Below are 22,359 nucleotides of genomic sequence, written 5' to 3'. Positions count from 1 at the left end.
GTAGATGCAAATGCCAGGAAAACCATCACCATGATGCACAGGTTTTTAGTTGCACAGGGTTATCCTCACACACCATCAGCACAGCCTTCAGACCACTGAGTTATTTCTGAAAATCTGTCATATGTTATTTCTTTCCAGATGGTAGTCTGAGAGTGACAGAATGAGAGAGGGAGCAGGAGAAAGAAGTGAATAAATAAGAATGCATCTGGAGAATGAGGCATCTTGGAATCTGGAAAGTGAGGCATCCTGGAAGAGAGATGAAGGTAAAATTTTAAAGGTAAAGAAAGAATTTTTAAAGCTATACCGTCACCATAAGTGAGATTAAGGTGAAAGGCACATAGACACATTGGCTTAGATTTCCCCATGTAACCCAAGCATAGATAAAAATAACAAAAGAGGCCAAATCCACTGTATATTCTTAGAGCCCCACATATGAAGAGTTGGGATTGGGACAGAATATGAGGAATGGAGGAAAGAGTGACTTCTAGTTCTTTTTATCAGTCCTGATAAATAAGAGAGAAAAGAGACTTAAGTGGGCCCCATCTTACACCTTTTAGCGATAAGCACCATAAATTAAAACAATCTTCCAGAGGCCATATTAAGAGATTACAGAATAAGTTGGTGACAGTGTGTGAAGCTACTTCTAGAAGATGAGGTGGTGGAAGGAGAGATGAAGAGTGGGTTAAAACAGATGCTTAAATTTAGACTGACAAGTATGCATAAGTGTCATTTTGTCTAAAAGCAGAATGGACTAAATGACATCAGAGTTGTTTTTTTTTTTTTTTTTTCATTGTAATAGCTATTTTACAGGTATGTTTGACAGCCTGAAAGCTGAACGTTAAGATATTTCAAATCCAGGTCTTTATTTGCATATGGACAAACAAAAGTTAAAACAAACAAAACACTCCAAATATATACCTTGTATTCTTGGCTTCCCTTACTATTATTTCTCTCTTACAGTGGGAATACGCAAACCCTATGCTTTTAGTCAGCCAAATACTTCAGTTCTCTGAACTACTGTAAACCAAGCATTATTGTTAATTTGATTTGGATCTGCTTTAGGGAAATGTACTTTTCTGTTAACTGTGGGCTTTCTCCCAGCATTTGGGAGAGTGGCTCAAACATTATCATTGGTGTTACCCAAGTTCAGCTTTGGAAAGCTATTTTGGAAACTGAAATATGAACCTAACTTCATAATTATATAGTACCAGGAGGCTGTCTATATTTTACGATTTGAGAGAAATTTGGATTAGGAGTCTTACTCTTTGGCCTGGAAAACTCACACAACAGGACAATCCTAGATGTACAGACTAAAGAATAATGAAAGCAAATTTGAGGCCACCACTGAAAGAATATTTTATGTACTCCACAATTTCATTTTAAAGCTGGGGCCGTAGATAGTTGGCCTGCAACATGCGTGGAGGTTCAGTGTTGTTTCTCTCCGACTAGCCACGAGTGACAATTCTAACCTCATTCCCCAATATCACCTTGCAGCCCAAAATAGAAGCATTAACTTCTTACTTGTGCTTAATGCTTTCCTGCCTCTGTTCCTTTCTTCCATGCCATAACAATGTCTCCTTGTTTGCAGTGTTCATAATCTAGCTCTACTGTGAATGTACCCTAACAATGAAGTCTTTTATAATTTTCCCAACCAGAATTAATGTCTCATTTTTTGAGATATTGTTGACATATCCCAAAATTTATGCTTTTAAAGTTTATCCTTTTAAAGTCAGTGGCTTTTAGAATATTCTCAAAGTTGTGCTTTCAACACCAATAATTGTAGAATATTTTCATCACTCCAAAAAAAATCTCATAATCATTGTAGTCAGTCTCCATTGTACCTACTCCCCAGCCCTTAGCAGCCACTAATCTACCTTTTTGCCCCATATTAATTTGCATATTCAGTACATTTAATACAAATAAAGTGAGTAGCTTTCTGTGTCTGATCTTATTTACTTAGGATGTTTCCAAGATTTATCCATGTAGAGCACGAACCTGTACTCTATCCCTTTATATGACTGACTTTTCCTTGCGTCAATATATCAGGTTTCATTTATTTCTTAATTGATAGTCATTGAGTCATTTCCACTTTGAGTATTATTAATAATACTGAGATGAACATGTATATATGAGTTTTCGTATGGGCATTTATTTCCAGTTCTCTTGAGTAAACTGCCAGCTAGGAGTAAAATACTGTGGATCATATAGTAGCTCTACATTTAGCTCATTGAGGAACTGCCAAACTGTTCACCAAACTGGCTGTATCATTTTATGTTCTTACCCAAAGTGTATGAGCTTTCTAGTGTCTCCACATTCTCTCTAACACCTATTATTGGCTTTTAAAACTTTCTTTATCTTAGTGGGTATGAAGTGATAAAATCATTTGGTTTTTATTTGTATTTCCCTGATGATAAATGATGATGACTATCTTTTCATGGCTTATTGGCCATTTGTATATATTCTTCAGAGAAATGTCTGTATTCTTTGATTGAGTTATTTACGGCTGTGAATTTCCCTCTAAGCACTATTTTAGTTGCATCCCATAATTTTGGCATGCTATTTTGTTTACATTCATCTTGAAGTGTTTTGTAATGCCCCTTGTGATTTTTTTCTTTGACTTACTGGTTGTTTAGGAATATGTGGTTTAACTTCCACATGCTATTGAATTTCCCAAGTTTCCTTCTGTTATTGATTTTATTGTACTTGGAGAACATACTTTTTGTGTTTTCAATCATTGTAAATTTATTGAAACTTATTTTGTGGCCTAATATAGATTCTATCTTGAAAAGTATTCAGGAGCACCTGAGAAGAGCATTTATTTTACTGTTGCTGGGTGGAGTATTCTATAGATACTTTTTATTTACTTTGTTTATATTATTGTTCAAGTCTTCTGTGTTCTTGTTGATCATCTGTCTGGTTCTATCCATTGCTTAAATTGAGATATTGAAGTCTGCAATTATTATTGTCAAATTGTCTATTACTCCCTTCATTTCAAAATTTTCTACCTCATGTATTTTGGGGCTTGTTAGGTGCTTATATAATTATTGTATATTTTTGAATGAACTGTCTCATCATTATAAAATATTGCTCATTTCTAGTAACATGTATATCTTAAAGTCTATTCTGTCTGATATTAGTCTAGTCCCACTCCAGCTCTCTTTTGGTTACTGTTTACATGGTATTTCTTTTTGACCTTGACTTTTAGCATATTTTTGTGTTTGATGTAAAGTATATGTCTTGTAGACAACATGTAGTAGCATCATGTTTTCTTTGATCCATTTTGCTAATTTCTGCTTCTTAATTTGAGAATTTAGTACAAATGGGATTAGTGATAAGGTAGGATTTACATCTGCCATTTTGCATTTATTTTCCTAATTTTGTGTTTCCTACCTCTTTCATTATTGCCTTGTGTTAAATATATATTTTCAAGTGTACCATTTTAATCACCTTGTTTTCTTTACTATACTTCTATTTTTTTTTTTTTTAGTGTTTACCCCCAGGATTATAGCAATGACCTTAATTGGAAATAATCTAGTTTATTTCAATCAATTTCAACCAGTATACAAAAAATTGTTCCCATATAGATCATTTCATCACCTTTCTTTGTGCTATTGTCAAATAACTTCTTTACACATCAAATACCCATCAACACAAAATTATAATTGATGTATGCAGTTTTTTAATCAAATAGAAAAGAAAACCCTTACAAGTAAGAATATGTTTAACCTGTATTTTATATTTACCTATGCAGTTATTTTTACCAGCTGCCTTCATTTATTTATGTGAATTAAAGTTACTTTCTAGTGTTTCTTCACATCAGCTGAAAGATTCATTTAGCATTTCTTATAGGAATAGTCAAGTTAGTAAATGCTCAGTTTTTGTTCATCTGGTATTGTCTAAATTTTTTTGTTTTTATTTTTGAAGAATACTTTGGTTAGATATATATTCTTGGTTGATAGTCATTCTCTTTTAGCATTTTGAATATGCTCTTCCTCTGTCTTCTGTTCTCCATGATATCTGATGACAAATCAATTTTATTCTCATTGAGCACCCTTTAAATGATCAGTTTCTTCTCTTCTGATGCTTTTAAGATTTTTTTCTGTCTTTGGTTTTCAATAGCTCAATCAATTATTATGGATCTGAGCATGGATCTCTGCATTCATCTTATTTGGAGTTCTTGGACACATTTTCAGCCATTATTTCTTCAAATATTCTCTCTCTCCCTATCCTTTCCATTGTCTATATATTAGTGTGCTTGATGGACTGCATTTCTTCAAGACTCTGCCAGGCAGTTAACAACCATGATTTAGCCTTTACCTCCTTCTTCTACAGAACCTCAAAGTTAGCCAGAAGTAAGAGTTAAGGGCTTTCTCAGGTGTTTTCAGGGCATTTCCATAGCCCTAGACATGTGCACAGCCCTATGTGCATGTCTATGACCTTCTAGGATCCCCAAAATATATCAGAGCTTTTCAAAACCCCCTTTGGATGTCTTATTCTCAAGATTTCCTTAAACTTTTCGGTTAGCCTATTCTTTCTCTCAATTGTTTTCCACTTCTTCAGGAGTTGAGCTTCATGTTAGGTTAAATAAAGAAAGCTTTGCTAGTGGGTTGTTCTAGAAAACCACCGAACAGTTCAAAAAATGAGAATTCTCTGATAATGGGACTTTGAAGGGCCTTTAGCCCCATTCTACTCCCTTTGGTGGTTCTTAGGCTACTGGATTTTACCATGATTTCAGGCTATTGGATTTCAAGATTACCATGATGCTGGGGAGGGGAGGGTAGGCAAATAGGAAAAATTAAAATATCACAAAGCTCACTGCTCATACCTAGATTCAACTAGTTATCGTAAATGTTTTCAGGGTTTCCATAAGCCTTTAATTAATTTCTAGAATTTTGAAAAAGCTAATTCTGACAATTTATGCTTGTGTTCTTATTGCTTTTATGGAGAAGAAAATTTTCAGACTGACATTATTGTTAATGTCCTTAGTCTTTCATCTTCATGTACTTCTTCTATGGCACCAGTGAAACTAGATAGGCACAAAATAGTAAATAGATATAACCAAAAGCACGGAGTTTAGATGACTGTGGGCTCAACAGAATTTTATAGTTAGGATAGTAAATGGAATGAACTAGAAAGATGGGAGATGGTGGTTTTTGAATGAAATGTTTAAAAATGAGGTTATGGAGGTATTGTGGTTATTGTTAATGATAAGGTATAGGGAATCAGTAAGAGAAAAAGACTGGAGATGGAAAGGTTTAGAAACAAAGGCCAGGGTGTTGAACAATCCACTATTTAGTGGAGTGAATTTCGACTCCACTAAAAATTACTGCAGAAGAAAGGTTAAATAGGGAAAAACAGTGAACTAAAATCTTTAAGGAATGAGGGATAATGAGGAAGATATCATTGACAATGACACTAAGAGGCGGCAACATGTATGTGAGTTCAATATAAGATTCCAATGGGGGTTTTTAGGTTAAAAAAAAAAAAAAAAAAAAGAAGCGTCTGGAAGTACCAATGAAGAGCAAGGAGGATATTTACCCACCTCAGGGTACTTATAGAAGAGATGGAGGAGAGAAAGAACCTATAGCAAGGAAGTTTCAGGGGTGGCCATGTCCTCAGGAAAGATTCAGGTTTATATTAGAGGAAGAAGGTGATGAACATTTCTTAAAGGCATTGAAGGCATGGGAAATTTGTGGAAGAAGCCCATGGGACACAGTGAGATGATCGTAGGATATGGGGAAGAAGCAGCAATACTGATATACAGAGTCATGTGGGGTATTAGTGTTCACAACATGATGGATTTCAGAGGAGTCCTGGGTTTCTCGTGTTGACAGTAGTCACAGGTAATGCATGTGGGGGTAGGGAGAAGGGTAAGTAATGAGGGTTTCTCAAGATCACAAAGAGATCTAGGGCTTAGATTTCACTCTCCCTAAGACAGAGATCCAGCTGAGATAACTCTTAATGAGTGAATAATTCTTGCTCTGTGATGACGGAGGCACCTAGCCTCCCTTTGTCCATCAATTGGAGTGATTCAGAGATAAGTTTGGAGATTTGAAGAGGTGATGGGACATATCTCATGGGTCCATATAGACTTTTGCAAAGACTTTGTGTTTTCTGAGTTAGATGGAGAGCCACTACAATGTTTTAAACAGGTAAATGACATGATCTGACTGACACATTTAAAGTATCATTGTGGCATATATATATTTTTGAGATGGAGTCTCCCTCTGTCACCAGGCTGGAGTGCAGTGATGCCATCTCGGCTCACTGCAACCTCTGCCCCCTGGGTTCAAGATATTCTTCTGCCTCAGCCTCCCAAGTAGCTGAGACTACAGGCATGTGCTACCATGCCCAGCTAATTTTTGTATTTTTAGGAGAGACAGGGTTTCACCATGTTGGCCAGGATTGTCTTGACCTCTTGACTTGTGATCCACCCACTTTGTCCTCCCAAAATGCTGGGATTACAGGCGTGAGCCACCACGGCTGGCCTGTCTTACATATTGAGACTAGGATATAGTGAATAAGGGTGGAGGAAACAGACAGGTATCTAGGAGGCATTTGCAATAATCCAGATAAAATATGATGTTGATAGGGATCATAGTGGTATCAGTGGAGGGTGAATAGCAGTAAAAGTCTAGACCTACATTGAACGTGGAGCAATAACATTTCCAGAAAGATTAGATGTGGAGTATGAGAGAAACAGACGAGTCAAAGGTGACTTTATAGTTTTGGCTTAAGCAACTGAAAGGATAGAACTGTCATCAACTGAGATGTAGATAATTATGGTGGAGTGGATTTGGCTGCAAAGCAGGGAGGTTACTAGATCAGTTTGAGATATGTTGAGTTTAAGATGGCTATCAGCATCCAGATGAAGATATTAAATAAGATGGATATCAGGAAGATTCATTGGCACAAGGGAGTGAGTGTAGATGGAAAAGGGAAGTCCTAGGAATGAGCTCTGTATTCCTTCACAATGAAGATGTCAGAAAGATGAAGAGAAGCCAGCAAGGGTTAGTGTGAAGGAATTGGACAGTGAGGAAGGAAGAAAACCAGGACTATGTCTGTTTGGTAGCTAAAGGTAGAAAATGTTAGCTGGGCATGGTGGCTCACACCTGTAAACCTAGCATTCAGGGAGGCCAAGGTGGGTGGATTATCTGAGGTCAGGAGTTCAAGACCAGCCTAACCAACGTGGTGAAACCCTGTTTCTACTAAAAAAATACAAAAATTAGCCAAGCATGGTGCCGGGAGCCTGGAATTCCAGCTATTCGGGAAGCTGAGGCACAAGAATTGCTTGAATCTGGGATGGGAAGGTTGCAGTGAACTGAGATCATGCCATCACAGTCCAGCTTGGGTGACAGAGCAAGAATCCATCTCAAGAAAAAAAAAAAAAAAACAAGATAGAAAATATTTCAAGAAAGAGTGAGTGATCAGTGCCACATGCTGCAATGCATAGGTAACTGTTAGAGAAACAGTGTCCAGAATGGTGGGACAAAAACCTAATGAGGGGGCATTAAAAAGGAAATTAAAGGAGAGGAATTGGAGACAATAAACATAAATGAGATTTTCTAGTAGGTTTGCTGTAAAGGGGGCAAAGAAATGGGGTGGTAACTAACTGGGGGAGGAAATGAGGTCAGCAGATGTTCTTTAAGATGGGAAAAACTGCTGTATTTGTGCCTACTGATGGGAAAGATCTAGTAGATAAAGGGAAATAAATGTCAGGAGAGAGTGGGGAGAATGGCTGCAGTGTGTTCTCAGGCTGGAGGGAAAGGGTGTAATGACTGGTGAAGGTGTGGGTCTTACAATAAGCGCAGATGGCTCATGTCAGGAAAGGAGATCCAGGCTCAGGGGCAGACTGCCTGCGGTCACATCTAAGCCCAGACATGCCTTTATTGCATATTTTTGAGTAAACTGTTTAATCTCTCTGAACCTCTGAGTGCTTGAAAAATATACAGCGGAGTTTCTAATGTATAGTAAGGGGTCAAATAGCTATTGTTGCTCTAAGAGAAAACAAACCTTAATAATTTTGCTAACGGCAGAAGAAAAACTTTCAGCATACTTTCTGCATTGTCTATAGCATGTTTTCTAAAATTTGAGTTAATCCTCCTTCCTCTGATGTATTTTCCAATGGCACACACAGACTTGTGTGTTTTGCACACACTTTGCCTCGTCCATATCATGGACTGCTCAGGAAGGTAATTATCCCAGCAAACTAAGCTGCATGAAAAGATAAACTGCTTAGTGGATTAAAATTGCATATTTTGTATAACCCAATGGCACAAACATTCTCATTCCACTTGTCATGTGTCTCCTAAATCTCTCCAGGATGTCTACTGCTGCTGCTTTTGAGTTTTTCCATCATCACCTTCTCTCTGGTGGTGGTGAAACAGACTCAGAAAACATCTCTGGCAGCACTGTTCCCTGTCTCCAGGAGATGAGCTATGATGACACCCGCCTTTCACAGAGACACAGGGGTTGCGACAATTTAATAGACTGGAAAAATAATTGAGACAGAAAACCAACAATTCTTCCCTCCCTCTGGGGAGGAGAATGGGGTTTCATTAAGGGCTCAGATGCTTAGAAGCAGTTGGCTGTTATTACAAGGGCTTTCTGCTGGCAACCTTTATGTACTAGTGTTAATAAAAAAGGCAAGTAGCTTAGTGCCATTTGCCACTGGAGCGGCCTTTCTAGCTTAGCTGCCACTGTAATGTCGCAGCCTCTATGCAGGCCCTGCAGTTTTGCCATAGGCATTAGAGAATCATTTGGGGAGTAATTTGTTGACTGTCTATTTGATGATCAGAAAAAATAGAGAACAGGCTTAAGAGACTGCAGTTAGAAAGGAGGAAGTATGGACATAATTGTTAAGTCAGGTACAAGTGGTAAAGTATGTCCCCAGAGATCTTTATTCAGATATAATACATTCCTCGCTTCTAAAATTTTATATATATATATTTTTTTTTCTTTTTCTTTTTCTTTTTTTTTTTTTTTGAGATGGAGTCTCAGTCTGTCACCTAGGCTGGAGTGCAGTGGCACGATCTTGGCTCACTGCAACCTCTGCCTGCCGGATTCAAGCAATTCTCCACTTCAGCCTCCTGAGTAGCTGGGATTACAAGTGCACGCCACCACTCTAGGCTAATTTTTTTTTTTTTTTTTTTTTTTTTTTTTTTTGTATTTTTAGTAGAGATGGGGTTTCACCATGTTGGTCAGGCTGGTCTTGAACTCCTGGCCTCGTGATCTATCCGCCTCTGCCTCCCAAAGTACTGGGATTATAGGCGGGAGCCACCATGCCCAGCTAGATTCTATATTTTTTAAACTTTTATGTTTAGGGGTACATGCACAGGTTCGATAGATACTACACTCATGTCACAGGGATATGTTGTACAGATTTTCATCACCAAGGTACTATGCCTTGTACCCATAGTTTGTGTTTTTTTATCGTCTTCCTCCTCCCAGCTCAGATAGGCCCTAGTGTCTGTTGTTCCCTTCTTTGTGTCCATGAGTTCTCATCATTTAACTCCTACTTATATGTGAAAACATCTGGTATTTGGTTTTCTGTTCCTACATTAGTTTGCTAAGGATAATGGCCTCCAACTCCAACCATGTTCCAAAAGATTCTATATTCTACAGCTCTGACAGCTTCAACAAGCCTGCAGCCCACCTTGGCCACTCATCCCCCACTCCCATCCCACCATAAGCATTCAGAGCACCTGAAGGCTAGTCCTCAAGATTGTGTATGTTTACACTTTCTGTTGACTTGAGTTTCTTGTATGGCCTTGCCTTCTTGTTTCCTGTTTCATCTCAGTGGCTATAGTGACTGACAGATAGTGGGTACACAAATGCTAACTGAATAGCTAATGTCTTGACACCAACTCAGTAGTTTTGTTATCAATGTCAATACCTGTGACTTTAACTTAGAATCCACCTATCAATTCTCTGCTGTCTAGACTAAAAAGTTATATGACTTCAGTCTCTATGAGTATAGAGTGTCTACATCCTTCATACTCAGAAAAGAGCCTTGCACATCAGGCACCAAGAGAGTACTGATTGCCTGGTTAACTTCTGGATGTGTTCGGGAAAGATGAGGATGTACAAATGAGAAGGAATCCAGAAGAGTCTCATTAGATGAGAGTGTGTCCTCAGACTTTGTCAATGTGCTTGTATCCCAGGCATGCTACCAGCACCAGCTTTACGTTTGTGGAGTACCTCCTCGTCCTTGCATCTACGTTAGCTCTGAACCACACATTCCACACTTCCACATAGTCATCATTGAGCTCCATAAAACAAACAGCAAACTCACATGGAGTGGGCATCCAGGATCACTTTAGATCCAAAAGCTGACAGGAAGAGTGATGATGTGAGCCCTGACATCTTGGCACTGGAATCAGTGTCCCTTGGGCTGCCAGGAAAGCTGCCTTCAGTGTAGGAACACTTGTCATTTAGAAAATGGAACTTAATTCTGTGTGTGTGTGTGTGTGTGTGTGTGTGTGTGTGTGTGTGTGTGTGTGTTTCCTAGAAGGAAGAATCAAGAGGTGGGATTTATAGGAATACATATCTCAATTTAACATCACAAACCTACAAAAATTGAGGACTACTTTGTAATATAGCAAAATCTTCCAAGAAAGTATTCAAACAAGGTCTAGGTGACTGTTGAGAATATCAGAGAAAGCATTTCAGAGAGTGATCAGTCAAGAAGATATTTAAGATCTCTTTTAACTTGAGAAGGCAAGTATCCAAGAAACACGCAAATCTATGATGATTAGAAGTATTATGATGATGGCTATTATTTATTAAGTACTTAATATCTGCTTGGCACTATGTGAAGCCCTTTAATTAACATCATTCCTGTAACAGATTTATGAAGTAGGTAATGTTCTTATACCCATTCTAGAGGTAAGAGAAATAGCTTAAGGTAACTTCCCCAAGGTTACCTACTAAGAACAGTTGTCCCCATAGTTACTTTCTATGGTTTCAATTACCTATGCTCAACTGCAGTTGGAAAAGATTAAATAGAAAATTTCAGAAATAAGCAATGCATGAGTTTTAAATTGTGCGCTTTTCTAAGTAGTGTGATGAAATCTTGAGCCATCTCATGCTGCTCTGCTCTGTCCCACCAAGGACGTGAATCATCCCTTTCTCCACTGGATCCAAACTTCAGGCCTCACTCACCCATTGTGACTCAGTTATCAGATCACCTATCTGGTATCACAGTGCTTCTGTTCTGATAACTTTTATTCTACTTAATAATTGCCTCACAGCCCAAGAGTAGTGATGCTGGCAATTCAGATATACCAAAGAGAAACTGTCAAGTGTTTTCTTTAAGTGAAAAGGTGAAAGTTCTCAACTTAAGGAAGGAAACGAAATCATATTCTGAGGTTGCTAAGATCTGCAGTAAGAATGAATTTTCTGGCTGTGACACTGTGAAGGAGGAAAAAGAAATCTGTGATAGTTTTGCTGTTGCGCCTCAAAAATGGCAAGAGTCGTGGGTACAGTGCATGATTGGTGTTTAGTTAAGATGGAAAAGGCACCAAATTTGTATGTAGAACCAAAAACACAGATGTTCTGATTGATGATAATTAGGTTTGGTACTGTCTGCAGTTTCAAGCATTCACTAGGGGTCTTTGAATGTATGTCCCATGGGTAAATGGGGACTACTCTAAGTATCAGAGCTGGGATTCAACCCCAGGCACTCTGATTCCAGAATCTAAATTGTTAACCACTAAATGCCCTGCTTCCTCTCATGAGAGAAAATAATTAGCTTCTAGGAGGGGTGAAGCTCTTAATTTTAAATTGAAAAATTCAAAAGGCTCCCTTGAAAACTGATGTTTTAATTGGGACCTAGAAAGTTAGTTAAGGAGTAGGGGTAAAAGCCTCCCAAGAGCAGAGATTGTTAGACAACACTGAGAGTAGGGTTCTTTCAAAGAACCAAACGGAGATTACTACAGTAGGAACAAAGTGAAGAAGAAAGAAAGTGATTCACAACAAAGCAAAATCTCTGAGCTAGTGTAAGGTCACTCAGGCTGTGCTTAAGTACTTTGGATTATACTGGAAGTGCAGTAGGGAAGTCTATGATACACTAAGGATGGATATCATTAGCTCATTTTACAGATGGAGGAGAAAACCTGGTGAAGATAATTCAATTCCCAGAGTCCTTGAAAGGCTGTTATGGGCCGGGAACAGTGGGTTACACCTGTAGTTCCAGCATTTTGAAAGGCTGAGGTGAGTGGATCACCTGAGGTCAGGAGTTCAAGACCAGCCTGGCCAACATGGAGAAAACCCGTCTCTACTAAAAATACAAAAATTAGCCAAGCATGGTAGTGCATGCCTGTAATCCCAACTACTTAGGAGGCTGAGGCAGGAGAAGCACTTGAACCCGGAAGGCAGAGGTTGCAGTGAGCCGAGATCGCACCATTACACTCCAGCTTGGGCAACAAGAGCGAAACTCTGACACATACACACACACACACACACACACACACACGCACACACACACAGGCTGTTATTAGGGTCAAAACCGGATTGAGAAACTATTATCGTTGTCAGCCATTGAGATATGGGGACTGTTTATTACTATGTCATAACCATGCAAAAGGGGACAAGTACTACAAGTAAGAGTTAGATACAGAAAGGCTGTGAGAATGGAAAGGGTGGCATGGCTAAAAATGAACACTTACAAAGACCCTGGGGAAGGAAAGGATATGACATGTTGGAGAGCCCAAAAGGTTGGAGTTTCTGGATCCAAGGAGGGAGCGGCTCTAAAGGAAACTGAAAAATCAGGCTGTGGCCAGATCATGTAAGGCCTTTGAAGTATTTTAAAAATTTTAGATTTAATCCTAAGTGCATAAGAAAATCAAAGGTCAGCTAGATAATCTTGGTGAAAGTGATAGTTTTATTTTGCAAGCTGTAAAGCAATAGCAGATATAATGCATTTTTCATTAAAGATAAAAGAAACCTGTTCAGCCTGGAACACAAAGTCAATCATCGTGACTCTTCACTCCTAGTTTCTCTAAAACATATCTCTTTCACAACAAGATATTCTCCTAAGTAGCCACAACATCATGATTACATTTAACAAAATAAAAAATTATTGAATTTTTGCAAAATTTTATAATAAAATTTCATGGAAATAAATAAAAGCCTGAGCCTCACAGAAGAGACCTTCCCAGATATAACAAAGATTATTTTTTTTAATTTGTACTTATTTGATAAGGAACACTTTAACCCAAGCATATTAAAGCTATAAGATTCCACAGAAATCATGTAAATTTAAAATGATCATTCTTAGTAGGAAGACATATATATGTCACAAGCTATTGATTGACAGAGGTGGGCCTAGAAATGTTTTTCACCTCTAGCTCAGTCCAACACCATCATGTCTATGTACCATTGAGAAAGCTTGCGGATTTTCCCTTGTTTTCAAGGGCAACAGGGGAATCAACTTAAAGGTGAGTCCTACCAAGAATTGCTTTTTCTACAGGTAATCCATTTTTAATAAATCAGTCTGAAGTGTAGCACTCCATCAACACGCTTCATCTCTGTCAACATTCCAGAGGTGTTCAGTTGGCATGGTTAATTCTCAGACATTCATCTTACCTCTGTAACAAGTGGCTAAACCCAGATATAATTTAGAGTCTTGGACCTAGTCATGAGACACTGTTTAAAGCCAGTATTTTATCCATGAGCCCAATGGGAATATTGCTTATGACAGTTTAATACAGCTGCAGTATTAGAGCAATTTATTTTCGGAAACCTACACCAATGCCTTCTTTTTCTATTTCCCTAAATGCCACAAGGAGATATGTTTATATGAACCATGAAAAGTCTCATGGTACAGGAGAAGAATAATAAGATTATGAACTGTTGCTATATTACCTACGAGTTTCAGTAGATGTCAGCTCAACAGCACAATCAATCAATTACTGTATATGCATTTCAAAATATGCCTTGACTTAGAGCCTCCCTGTCTCCTCAAAGAACATATTCAAAATAATTTATTCGGGAATTGTAAACCCTCCATCATTTCTCTTCACACTCACTCTCTGTTCACATATCTCTTTTGGATTCCAGACCTATATCTCTGACTCTTCATGAACCAACACCTGGTACTTGTATTGAAGGATGGTTAATTGAATATCCCTTCCATGTGAATGTCCCATAAAAGCATCAAATTCAGTGGGCCACTATTTGGTTTTAAGTACAATAATTGACCATCTCCTTTCCCCATTAAGTTCATAAATTGGGAAGAAAAACACAGGAGGAAGAATATTAGCATATTCCTGGTAAAATGGGCTAGGAGGAGTCCTGGGGCTGATTCCAAATTGCAATTTCTAACCCCCTCAGACGTCCCAATTTATATTTAACTACTGAGTCACATGCCAGGTGGCACAAACATTGCAGGCTGCTTCAACAGCTCTAATGTGCTGGGGTTAAAGTCAGACCTAAGCCTGCCACAGGAGGAGTCTCACATTGAGATTAGGCATGCGTGCATGCATGCATGTGTGTTTTTGTTTGGTGTAGGCTGATGTCAACAGAACAAATCCAGAAGAGAAATGAGCTAAGTATTTTCCATGTTTCTTTTGTCTATCTCAGTAAGTGATAAGATGATTTTATTTTTGAAGGGAGAAAATACTGAGAGGGGTAAGGGTAGGAACATCCTCCCACACACATCGCTAAGTTCCTATTTTATAAGCCAGTAGCAGTGCAGGGAAATGGAAACAATAGTCCTATTTTACAGGCCCAAACAGAACACCCATACCTGCTCCAAACTGATCCCAATTCACATATTTCTCTTCTTAGTTGGTATCATCACCTTTCACTCAGACATGAGGACCTAGAAAGCTAAAAGTGCAACTTCAACTCTCTCTTCTCCCTCAGCCCCCACACCCAGTGAATTACTGGGCCTTAGAGATTTTTGTCTCTAAAATCTTCTTGATATCCTTCTTCTGCTGTTACTTCACTGTTGCAAAATCACTTCTGGCTCTCATGCCCTCCCATCTGGCTGAATCTGTTCCTCTGGTATAGTAGTTCAGAGAATGACTCATGAATCAAATTACATAGATCCAGAGTAGGGATCCACCACTTACCAGTTGGGGTAACCTGATCTTCTTAGTAAAATTAACCTCTGTAAGCCCAGGTTCCTTATCTGTAAAATGGAGATAATAATAGTACATACTGGGTAAGATTGCAATGAGGATTAAATGAGATAATGCAAATAAAGTCCTTAGAATAGTTCCAAAAATATAGTAAAAGGTCAAAAGTGTCAGATGCCATTATCAGTATTTGTAATGACTATTTTTAAATTATAAAACAGGTCTTTGGGCAATGTATGATCCAAGTTTTTAAAAATAAATTCTCTGTGCATATTGTGATGTTTTGATTGTACATTGTAGATGTTTGATTGCAGATAAAGATACTAAAAATGTTGATCATCTAAGAGGTGCAGCTGGAGCATGATGGTAACTATTACCCACTTTACACATTAACGTCCTGTTTGACTTTTCTAAAGTAGCATGTGTTTTCGCTTTGTTTTTGTTTTTTGTTTTTTTGTTTTTGTTTTTTGACAAAGTAAGGAAAGGTCTCCAAAGGGATTTCTTGGCATCCATTTATTTTGTTATTTTTGTTTCAGAGTTATCAGATGGTGAGATTTGGAAATATTAATCACCCATGTGAAATCTTTCCCTAATAAACTCCAAATGTGTTAGTAGGTTTATACAAAGCCCTTCCTAATGCAGCACCTCAATCTAACAACTTCTGCTCCCCTTCAAATCTTCATCTATGCTGCATTTCTTCTCTCTATGCAAGAGACCACTATCCTCCACTGTTCCATTGTCCTTCATGCTACAACAACATGCCATTCCTGCAATAAATGTCTTTCTCTAGTTATAGGCTGTGTGCTGCTTATTTTCTCCTGACACTGCGAGATAATGTAATTTTCTGCCAGTTTTTTTTTAGCTTCTTCCTGCTGCCTCTATTCCCAGTTATCTTACCTATTCTAATTTGTAGTCTTAAGCTGCACTGTGTGGTTTGGTTGCTGTCTTGAGTTTCATTTCAGGCCCATGTGAACTTGAGTGTTACTTAGCTACCACAAGACCGTTCTCACTTAGCCTTAAGTTTCTGTTTGGAGTCCTGTGGATTAAGGATGGTATGAATCTTACTGATGGTCAAATCAAATTGATCACCTGGATAAGCCTGAGGTAGGACACATCATGAATTTAAGCAAATTGTAATCCAGTTATCTTTTTAAATATAAACATGATTTTGCTTACAAAATATTGTCAAGTCACATATAATCAAGGACCATTATATTTGGTGTATATGATTGTTTGGGGTTGGATTTGTTTTCTTGGCAGTTGGGTAGGAGAGAGAGGAAAGGAGTGAGGGAGAGGGAAGAATATGTGTGCATGCATATGTTGTGATAGAAAAGGCAATATTGCCTTATTTCCAGTAACTGATTGCAAATTCCAAGTTACTTATTCTTTACAAGTAGGTAATTTTAAAAATCAATAGATGAATATTAATGAAGTCTAATTTACCATTCTATTTTCATATGGTTAGTGCTTTTTGTGCCTTGTTTGATAATTATTTACCTACCTACCCCAAGATCAGATGTGTCTGTCTATCTATCAGAGAAGATATTCTCCTACATATTGTTTTCTAGAAACTTGTTCTTTTATTTTTCATATTTACATCTATGATCAATTAGAAATTGAAGGTTCATGATTTAAGGTAGCAGATGAGCTTCACAATTAGGGCAATTGTGCTGGAACTATTTATTGACAAAACTTGATTTTTGCAAGTTAAGTGACTGAATATGTATCCATTTGTTTTAAGGTTCTATAGGCTGTTCCACTGATCAGTTTATCTACTCCCTACCTATATCATTCTGTTTTAATTTCTGTAGCGATATAATTTGTCTTGACTTTTGGCAGAATAGTCTCTCTGACTGTATTCTTTAAAATCAGTTTGTCGGTTTCTACAGGAAAAAAAAATCCCTGCTATTATTTTTACTGATATATTGAGCCTACATATCAACATGGAAGAGAAATGACATCTGTAAAATAGTAATGCATCTAATTCATGACTATTAAATCACTTTTCATGTATTTTGATGTTCTTTAGTTTATCTCAGTAATATTTTCTAGTTTTCTGAGGAATTTTGTGCATCTCTTGTTAGATTTATTCCTAGATATCTAATGTTGTTTGAATTCTAATTTCAGTGGCTTCAAAATTTTATTTTCTAATTGTTGCTAGTATATGAAAATGCAATTTTTATATTTCACACCTTAATATTCCCCTTTTATTCCTAAAATTGAGATTTTTTAAAAAAATTTTTAAACCTTTTCTTACTCTTTTAATTGATGAATTAAAATTGTATGTATTCATTCCATACAGCATATTTTAAAATACGTATGCATGGTGGAATGGCTACATCAAGCTAGTTAACATACGGATTTTTTTCAAATACCTTTTTTTTTTTGTCATGAGAACACTTAAAATCTACTCTTAGTGATTTGCAAGAATATAAGACATTGTTACTAACAATAGTCAATGTGTTATGCATTAGAACTCTTAAACTTGTTGCCTCTAGCTAACTGAAATTTTTTATCCTTTGACCAACCAACAACTCACCAATCCCCATCCCCATCCACATCCCATGCCCTGGTAACCACCCTTTTCTTCCATGCTGCTTTGAGCTCAATTTTTGTTGTTGTTGTTGTTATTCTACATATAAGCCACATTATGCAGCATTTGCCTTTCTGTGCCTGGCTTATTTGATGTAATGACTTCCAAGTTCATCCACGTTATCTCAAATGATAGAATTTCTTCTTTTTTTAAAGGTTAATAGTATTCTGTTATATATGTATGTCATTTTTCTTTATTCATTCCATGATGGTCATATAGGTTGATTATATATTTTGACTATTGCAAATAATGATGCAAAGAATATGAGAATGCAGAGTTCCCTTTCAGATATTGACTTCATTTCCTTTGGATATATGCCTAAAGTGGAATTACTAGATCGTATGATAGTTCTATTTCTATAGAAAAAGTTCCATACTGTTTTCTAAGTTGGCTGTACTAATTCACATTCCAATAAACCCTTGTTTCCTTTGTCCTTTAAGTAGTCATTCTAACAGGAGTGGGATGATACCTTATTATAGATTTCACTTGCATTTCTCCAATGATTAGTGATATTGAACATTTTTTCATATATCTGGCCATTTGTGTAACCTCTTTTACTAAATGTCTATTCAGGTTCTTTGCCCACCTTTAATTGCAATGTTTATTTTCTTGCTATTAAATTCCTTATATATTTTGGATATTAATTCCTCACTAGATAGATGGTTGGCAAGTATTTTTTCCTAATCCATGAGTTATCTCTTCCCCCTGTTGATTGTTTTCTTGGCTGTGCAGAAGCCTTTTAGTTTGATGCAATCTCATTTGTCTATTTTTGCTTTTCTTACCCATGCTTTTGAGGTCATATTAAAAAAATCATTGCCTAGATCAATGTCATAGAATTTTCCCACTATTTGTTCTTCTAGTTGCTTTACAGGTTCAGGTCTTTTATTTATAAATGTATTCTACTTTGAACTGATTTTTCTGTATACATTGTTCAGAAAAGGGTTTAATTCCATTCTTCTGTATGTGGATATGCAGTTTCTCCAACACTATTTGTTTAGGAGACTATTCATTCCCCATTTTATATTCTTGGCATATTTGTTGAAAACAGACTGTAAATGCATGTCTTTATTTCTGAGCTCTATATTCTGTTTCATTAGTTTGTTGTCTGCTTGTGCATCAACAATATGTTGCTTTGATTACATTTGCTTTGTAGTATATTTTGAAAATGGTCAGTCTAATATCACCAGCTTTGTTCTATTACTAAAGATTTCGGCTATTTGGGGTCTTTTGTGTTTTCACACAAATTTTAGAATGTTTTTTCTATTTCTGCAAAAAATATCACTGGAATTTTGATAGAGATTGCATTGAATCTATATATTACCTTGGGTAATATAAATATTTTAACCATATTAATTATTCTAATTTATGAAAATATCTTTTTATTTAGTTGTGCCTTCAATTTTTAAAATCAATGTTTTTAGTTTTCCAGGTATATAATTATTTTACCTCAGTGGTTAAATTTGTTTTTTTAGTCTTTCTGATGCTATTATAAAGGGGATTATTTTCTTGATTTCGTTTTCAGATGGTTAATTGTTTAACTATATAGAAATGCTACTGGTTTTTGCATGTTGATTTCATGTCCTGAAACTTTGCTGTTCAGTAAGTGCTTTTTTTTTTTTTTTAATTGCATTTTAGGTTTTGGGGTACATATGAAAAACACGCAAAATTGTTGCATAGGTGCACACGTGGCAGTGTGATTTGCTGCCTTCTTCCCCTTCACCTATATCTGGCATTTCTCCCCATGCTATCTATCCCCAAATCCCCACCCACCGCTGTCCCCCCCACTCCCCCTCAACACACCCCAGTGTATAGTGCTCCCCTCCCTGTGTCCATGTGTCCCATTGTTCAACACCCACCTATGAGTGAGAACATGAGATGTTTGATTTTGTGTTCTTGTGTCAGTTTGCTGAGAATGATGGTCTCCAGGTTCATCCATGTCCCTACAAAGGACGCGATCTCATCGTTTTTGATGGTTGCATAATATTCCATGGTGTATATGTGCCACATTTTCCCTGTCCAGTCTATCTTCGATGGGCATTTGGGTTGGTTCCAGGTCTTTGCTATTGTAAACTGTGCTGCAATGAACATTCGTGTGCATGTGTCCTTATAGTAGAATGATTTATAATCCTTTGGATATATACCCAGTAATGGGATTGCTGGGTCAAATGGAATTTCTATTTCTAGGTCCTTGAGGAATCGCCACACTGTCTTCCACAATGGTTGAACTAATTTATACTCCCACCAACAGTGTAAAAGTGTTCCTATTTCTCCACATCCTCTCCAGCATCTGTTGCTCCAGATTTTTTAATGATCTCCATTCTAACTGGCATGAGATAGTATCTCAATGTACTTTTGATTTGCATTTCTCTAATGAACAGTGATGATGAGCATTTTTTCATATGTTTCTTGGCCTCATATATGTCTTCTTTTGTAAAGTATCTGTTCATATCCTTTGCCCATTTTTGAATGGGCTTGTTTGTTTTTTTCTTGTAAATCTGTTTTAGTTCGTTGTAAATTCTGGATATCAGCCCTTTGTCAGATGGGTAGGCTGCAAAAATTTTTTCCCATTCTGTTGGTTGCCAATTCACTCGATTGACTGTTTCTTTTGCCGGGCAGAAGCTGTGGAGTTTGATTAGGTCCCATTTGTCTATTTTGGCTTTTGTTGCCAATGCTTTTGGTGTTTTGGTCATGAAGTCCTTGCCTACGCCTATGTCCTGAATGGTTTTGCCTAGGTTTTCTTCTAGGGTTTTTATGGTGTTAGGTCTTATGTTTAAGTCTTTAATCCATCTGGAGTCAATTTTAGTGTAAGGTGTCAGGAAGGGGTCCAGTTTCTGCTTTCTGCATATGGCTAGCCGGTTTTCCCTACACCACTTATTAGACAGGGAATCCTTTCCCCATTGCTTGTTTTTATCAGGTTTGTCAAAGATCGGATGGTTGTACATGTGTTGTGTTGCCTCCGACGCCTCTGTTCTGTTCCATTGGTCTATATCTCTGTTTTGGTACCAGTACCATGCTGTTTTGATTACTGTAGCCTTGTAGTAGAGTTTGATGTCCGGTAGTGTGATGCCTCCCGCTTTGTTCTTTTTGCTTAGAATTGACTTGGCTATGCGGGCTCTCTTTTGGTTCCATATGAAGTTTAAGATGTTTTTTTCCAGTTCTGTGAAGAAGGTCATTGGTAACTTGATGGGGATAGCATTGAATCTGTAAATTACTTTGGGCAGTATGGCCATTTTCATGATATTGATTCTTCCTAACCATGAACATGGAATGTTTCTCCATCTGTTTTTGTCCTCTCTTATTTTGTTCAGTAGTGATTTGTAGTTCTCCTTGAAGAGGTCCTTTACATTCCTTGTTAGTTGTATTCCTAGGTATTTTATTCTCTTTGTAGCAATTGTGAATGGCAGTTCGTTCTTGATTTGGCTCTCTTTAAGTGTGTTATTGCTGTATAGGAATGCTTGTGATTTTTGCACATTGATTTTGTATCCTGAGACTTTGCTGAAGTTGCATATCAGTTTCAGAAGATTTTGGGCTGAGACGATGGGGTCTTCTAGATATACAATCATGTAGTCTGCAAATAGAGACAATTTGACTTCCTCCTTTCCTAATTGAATACCCTTTATTTCTTTTTCTTGCCTGATTTCTCTGGCTAGAACTTCCAGTACTATATTGAACAGGAGTGGTGAGAGAGGGCATCCTTGTCTAGTGCCAGATTTCAAAGAGAATGCTTCCAGTTTTTGCCCATTCAGTATGATATTGGCTGTTGGTTTGTCATAAATAGCTTTTACTATTTTGAGATACGTTCTTCGATACCTAGTTTATTGAGGGTTTTTAGCATAAAGGGCTGTTGAATTTTGTCGAAGGCCTTCTCTGCATCAATTGAGATAATCATGTGATTTTTGTCTTTGGTTCTGTTCATGTGGTGAATTACATTTATAGACTTGCGTATACTGAACCAGCCTTGCATCCCCAGGATGAATCCTACTTGATCGTGGTGGATAAGCTCTTTGATGTGCTGTTGTAATCGGCTTGCCAGTATTTTATTGAAGATTTTTGCATCTCTATTCATCATGGATATTGGCCTGTAGTTTTCTTTTCTTGTTGAGTCTCTGCCGGGTTTTGGTATCAGGATGATGTTGGTCTCATAAAATGACTTGGGAAGGATTCCCTCTTTTTGGATTATTTGGAATAGTTTCAGAAGGAATGGTACCAGCTCCTCTTTGTATGTCTGGTAGAATTCGGCTGTGATCCCATCTGGACCTGGGCTTTCGTTGGGTGGTGGGCTCTTAATTGCTGCCTCGACTTCAGACTTTGTTATTGGTCTATTCAGGGTTTCAACTTCTTCCGGGTTTAGGCTTGGGAGGAGGCAACTGTCCAGGAATTTATCCATTTCTTCCAGGTTTTCTAGTTTATGTGCATAGAGTTGTTTGTAATAATCTGTGATGATGTTTTGAATTTCTGTGGAATCTGTGGTGATATCCCCTTTATCATTTTTTTTATTGCATCTATTTGGTTATTCTCTCTTTTCTTTTTTATTAATCTGACTAGTGGTCTATTTTGTTGATCTTTTCAAAAAACCAGCTCCTGGATTTATTGATTTTTTGAAGGGTTTTTCATGGCTCTATCTCCTTCAATTCTGCTTTCATCTTAGTTATTTCTTGTCTTCCGCTAGGTTTTGAGTTTTTT

At 37.4% G+C, this 22,359-nt stretch overlaps 1 long non-coding RNA gene across 1 annotated transcript in view; it reads left to right on the top strand.

Annotated features, from left to right (window-relative positions):
* The window catches only part of LOC135270610 (uncharacterized), a 372,604-nt gene that overhangs the window by 289,161 nt on the left and 61,084 nt on the right, over positions 1 to 22,359 (top strand). The window contains exon 4 of the long non-coding RNA XR_010338751.1: positions 139 to 263. This is a non-coding gene — a long non-coding RNA (uncharacterized LOC135270610). The remainder of the gene's footprint in view (positions 1 to 138; positions 264 to 22,359) is intronic.

Source organism: Aotus nancymaae, unplaced genomic scaffold (assembly GCF_030222135.1).
Source record: "Aotus nancymaae isolate 86718 unplaced genomic scaffold, 86718_ANA_hifiasm-v0.15.2.pri h1tg000064l_1, whole genome shotgun sequence".
NCBI lineage: Eukaryota > Metazoa > Chordata > Mammalia > Primates > Aotidae > Aotus > Aotus nancymaae.
This window is presented reverse-complemented; position numbering and strand designations above follow the sequence as displayed.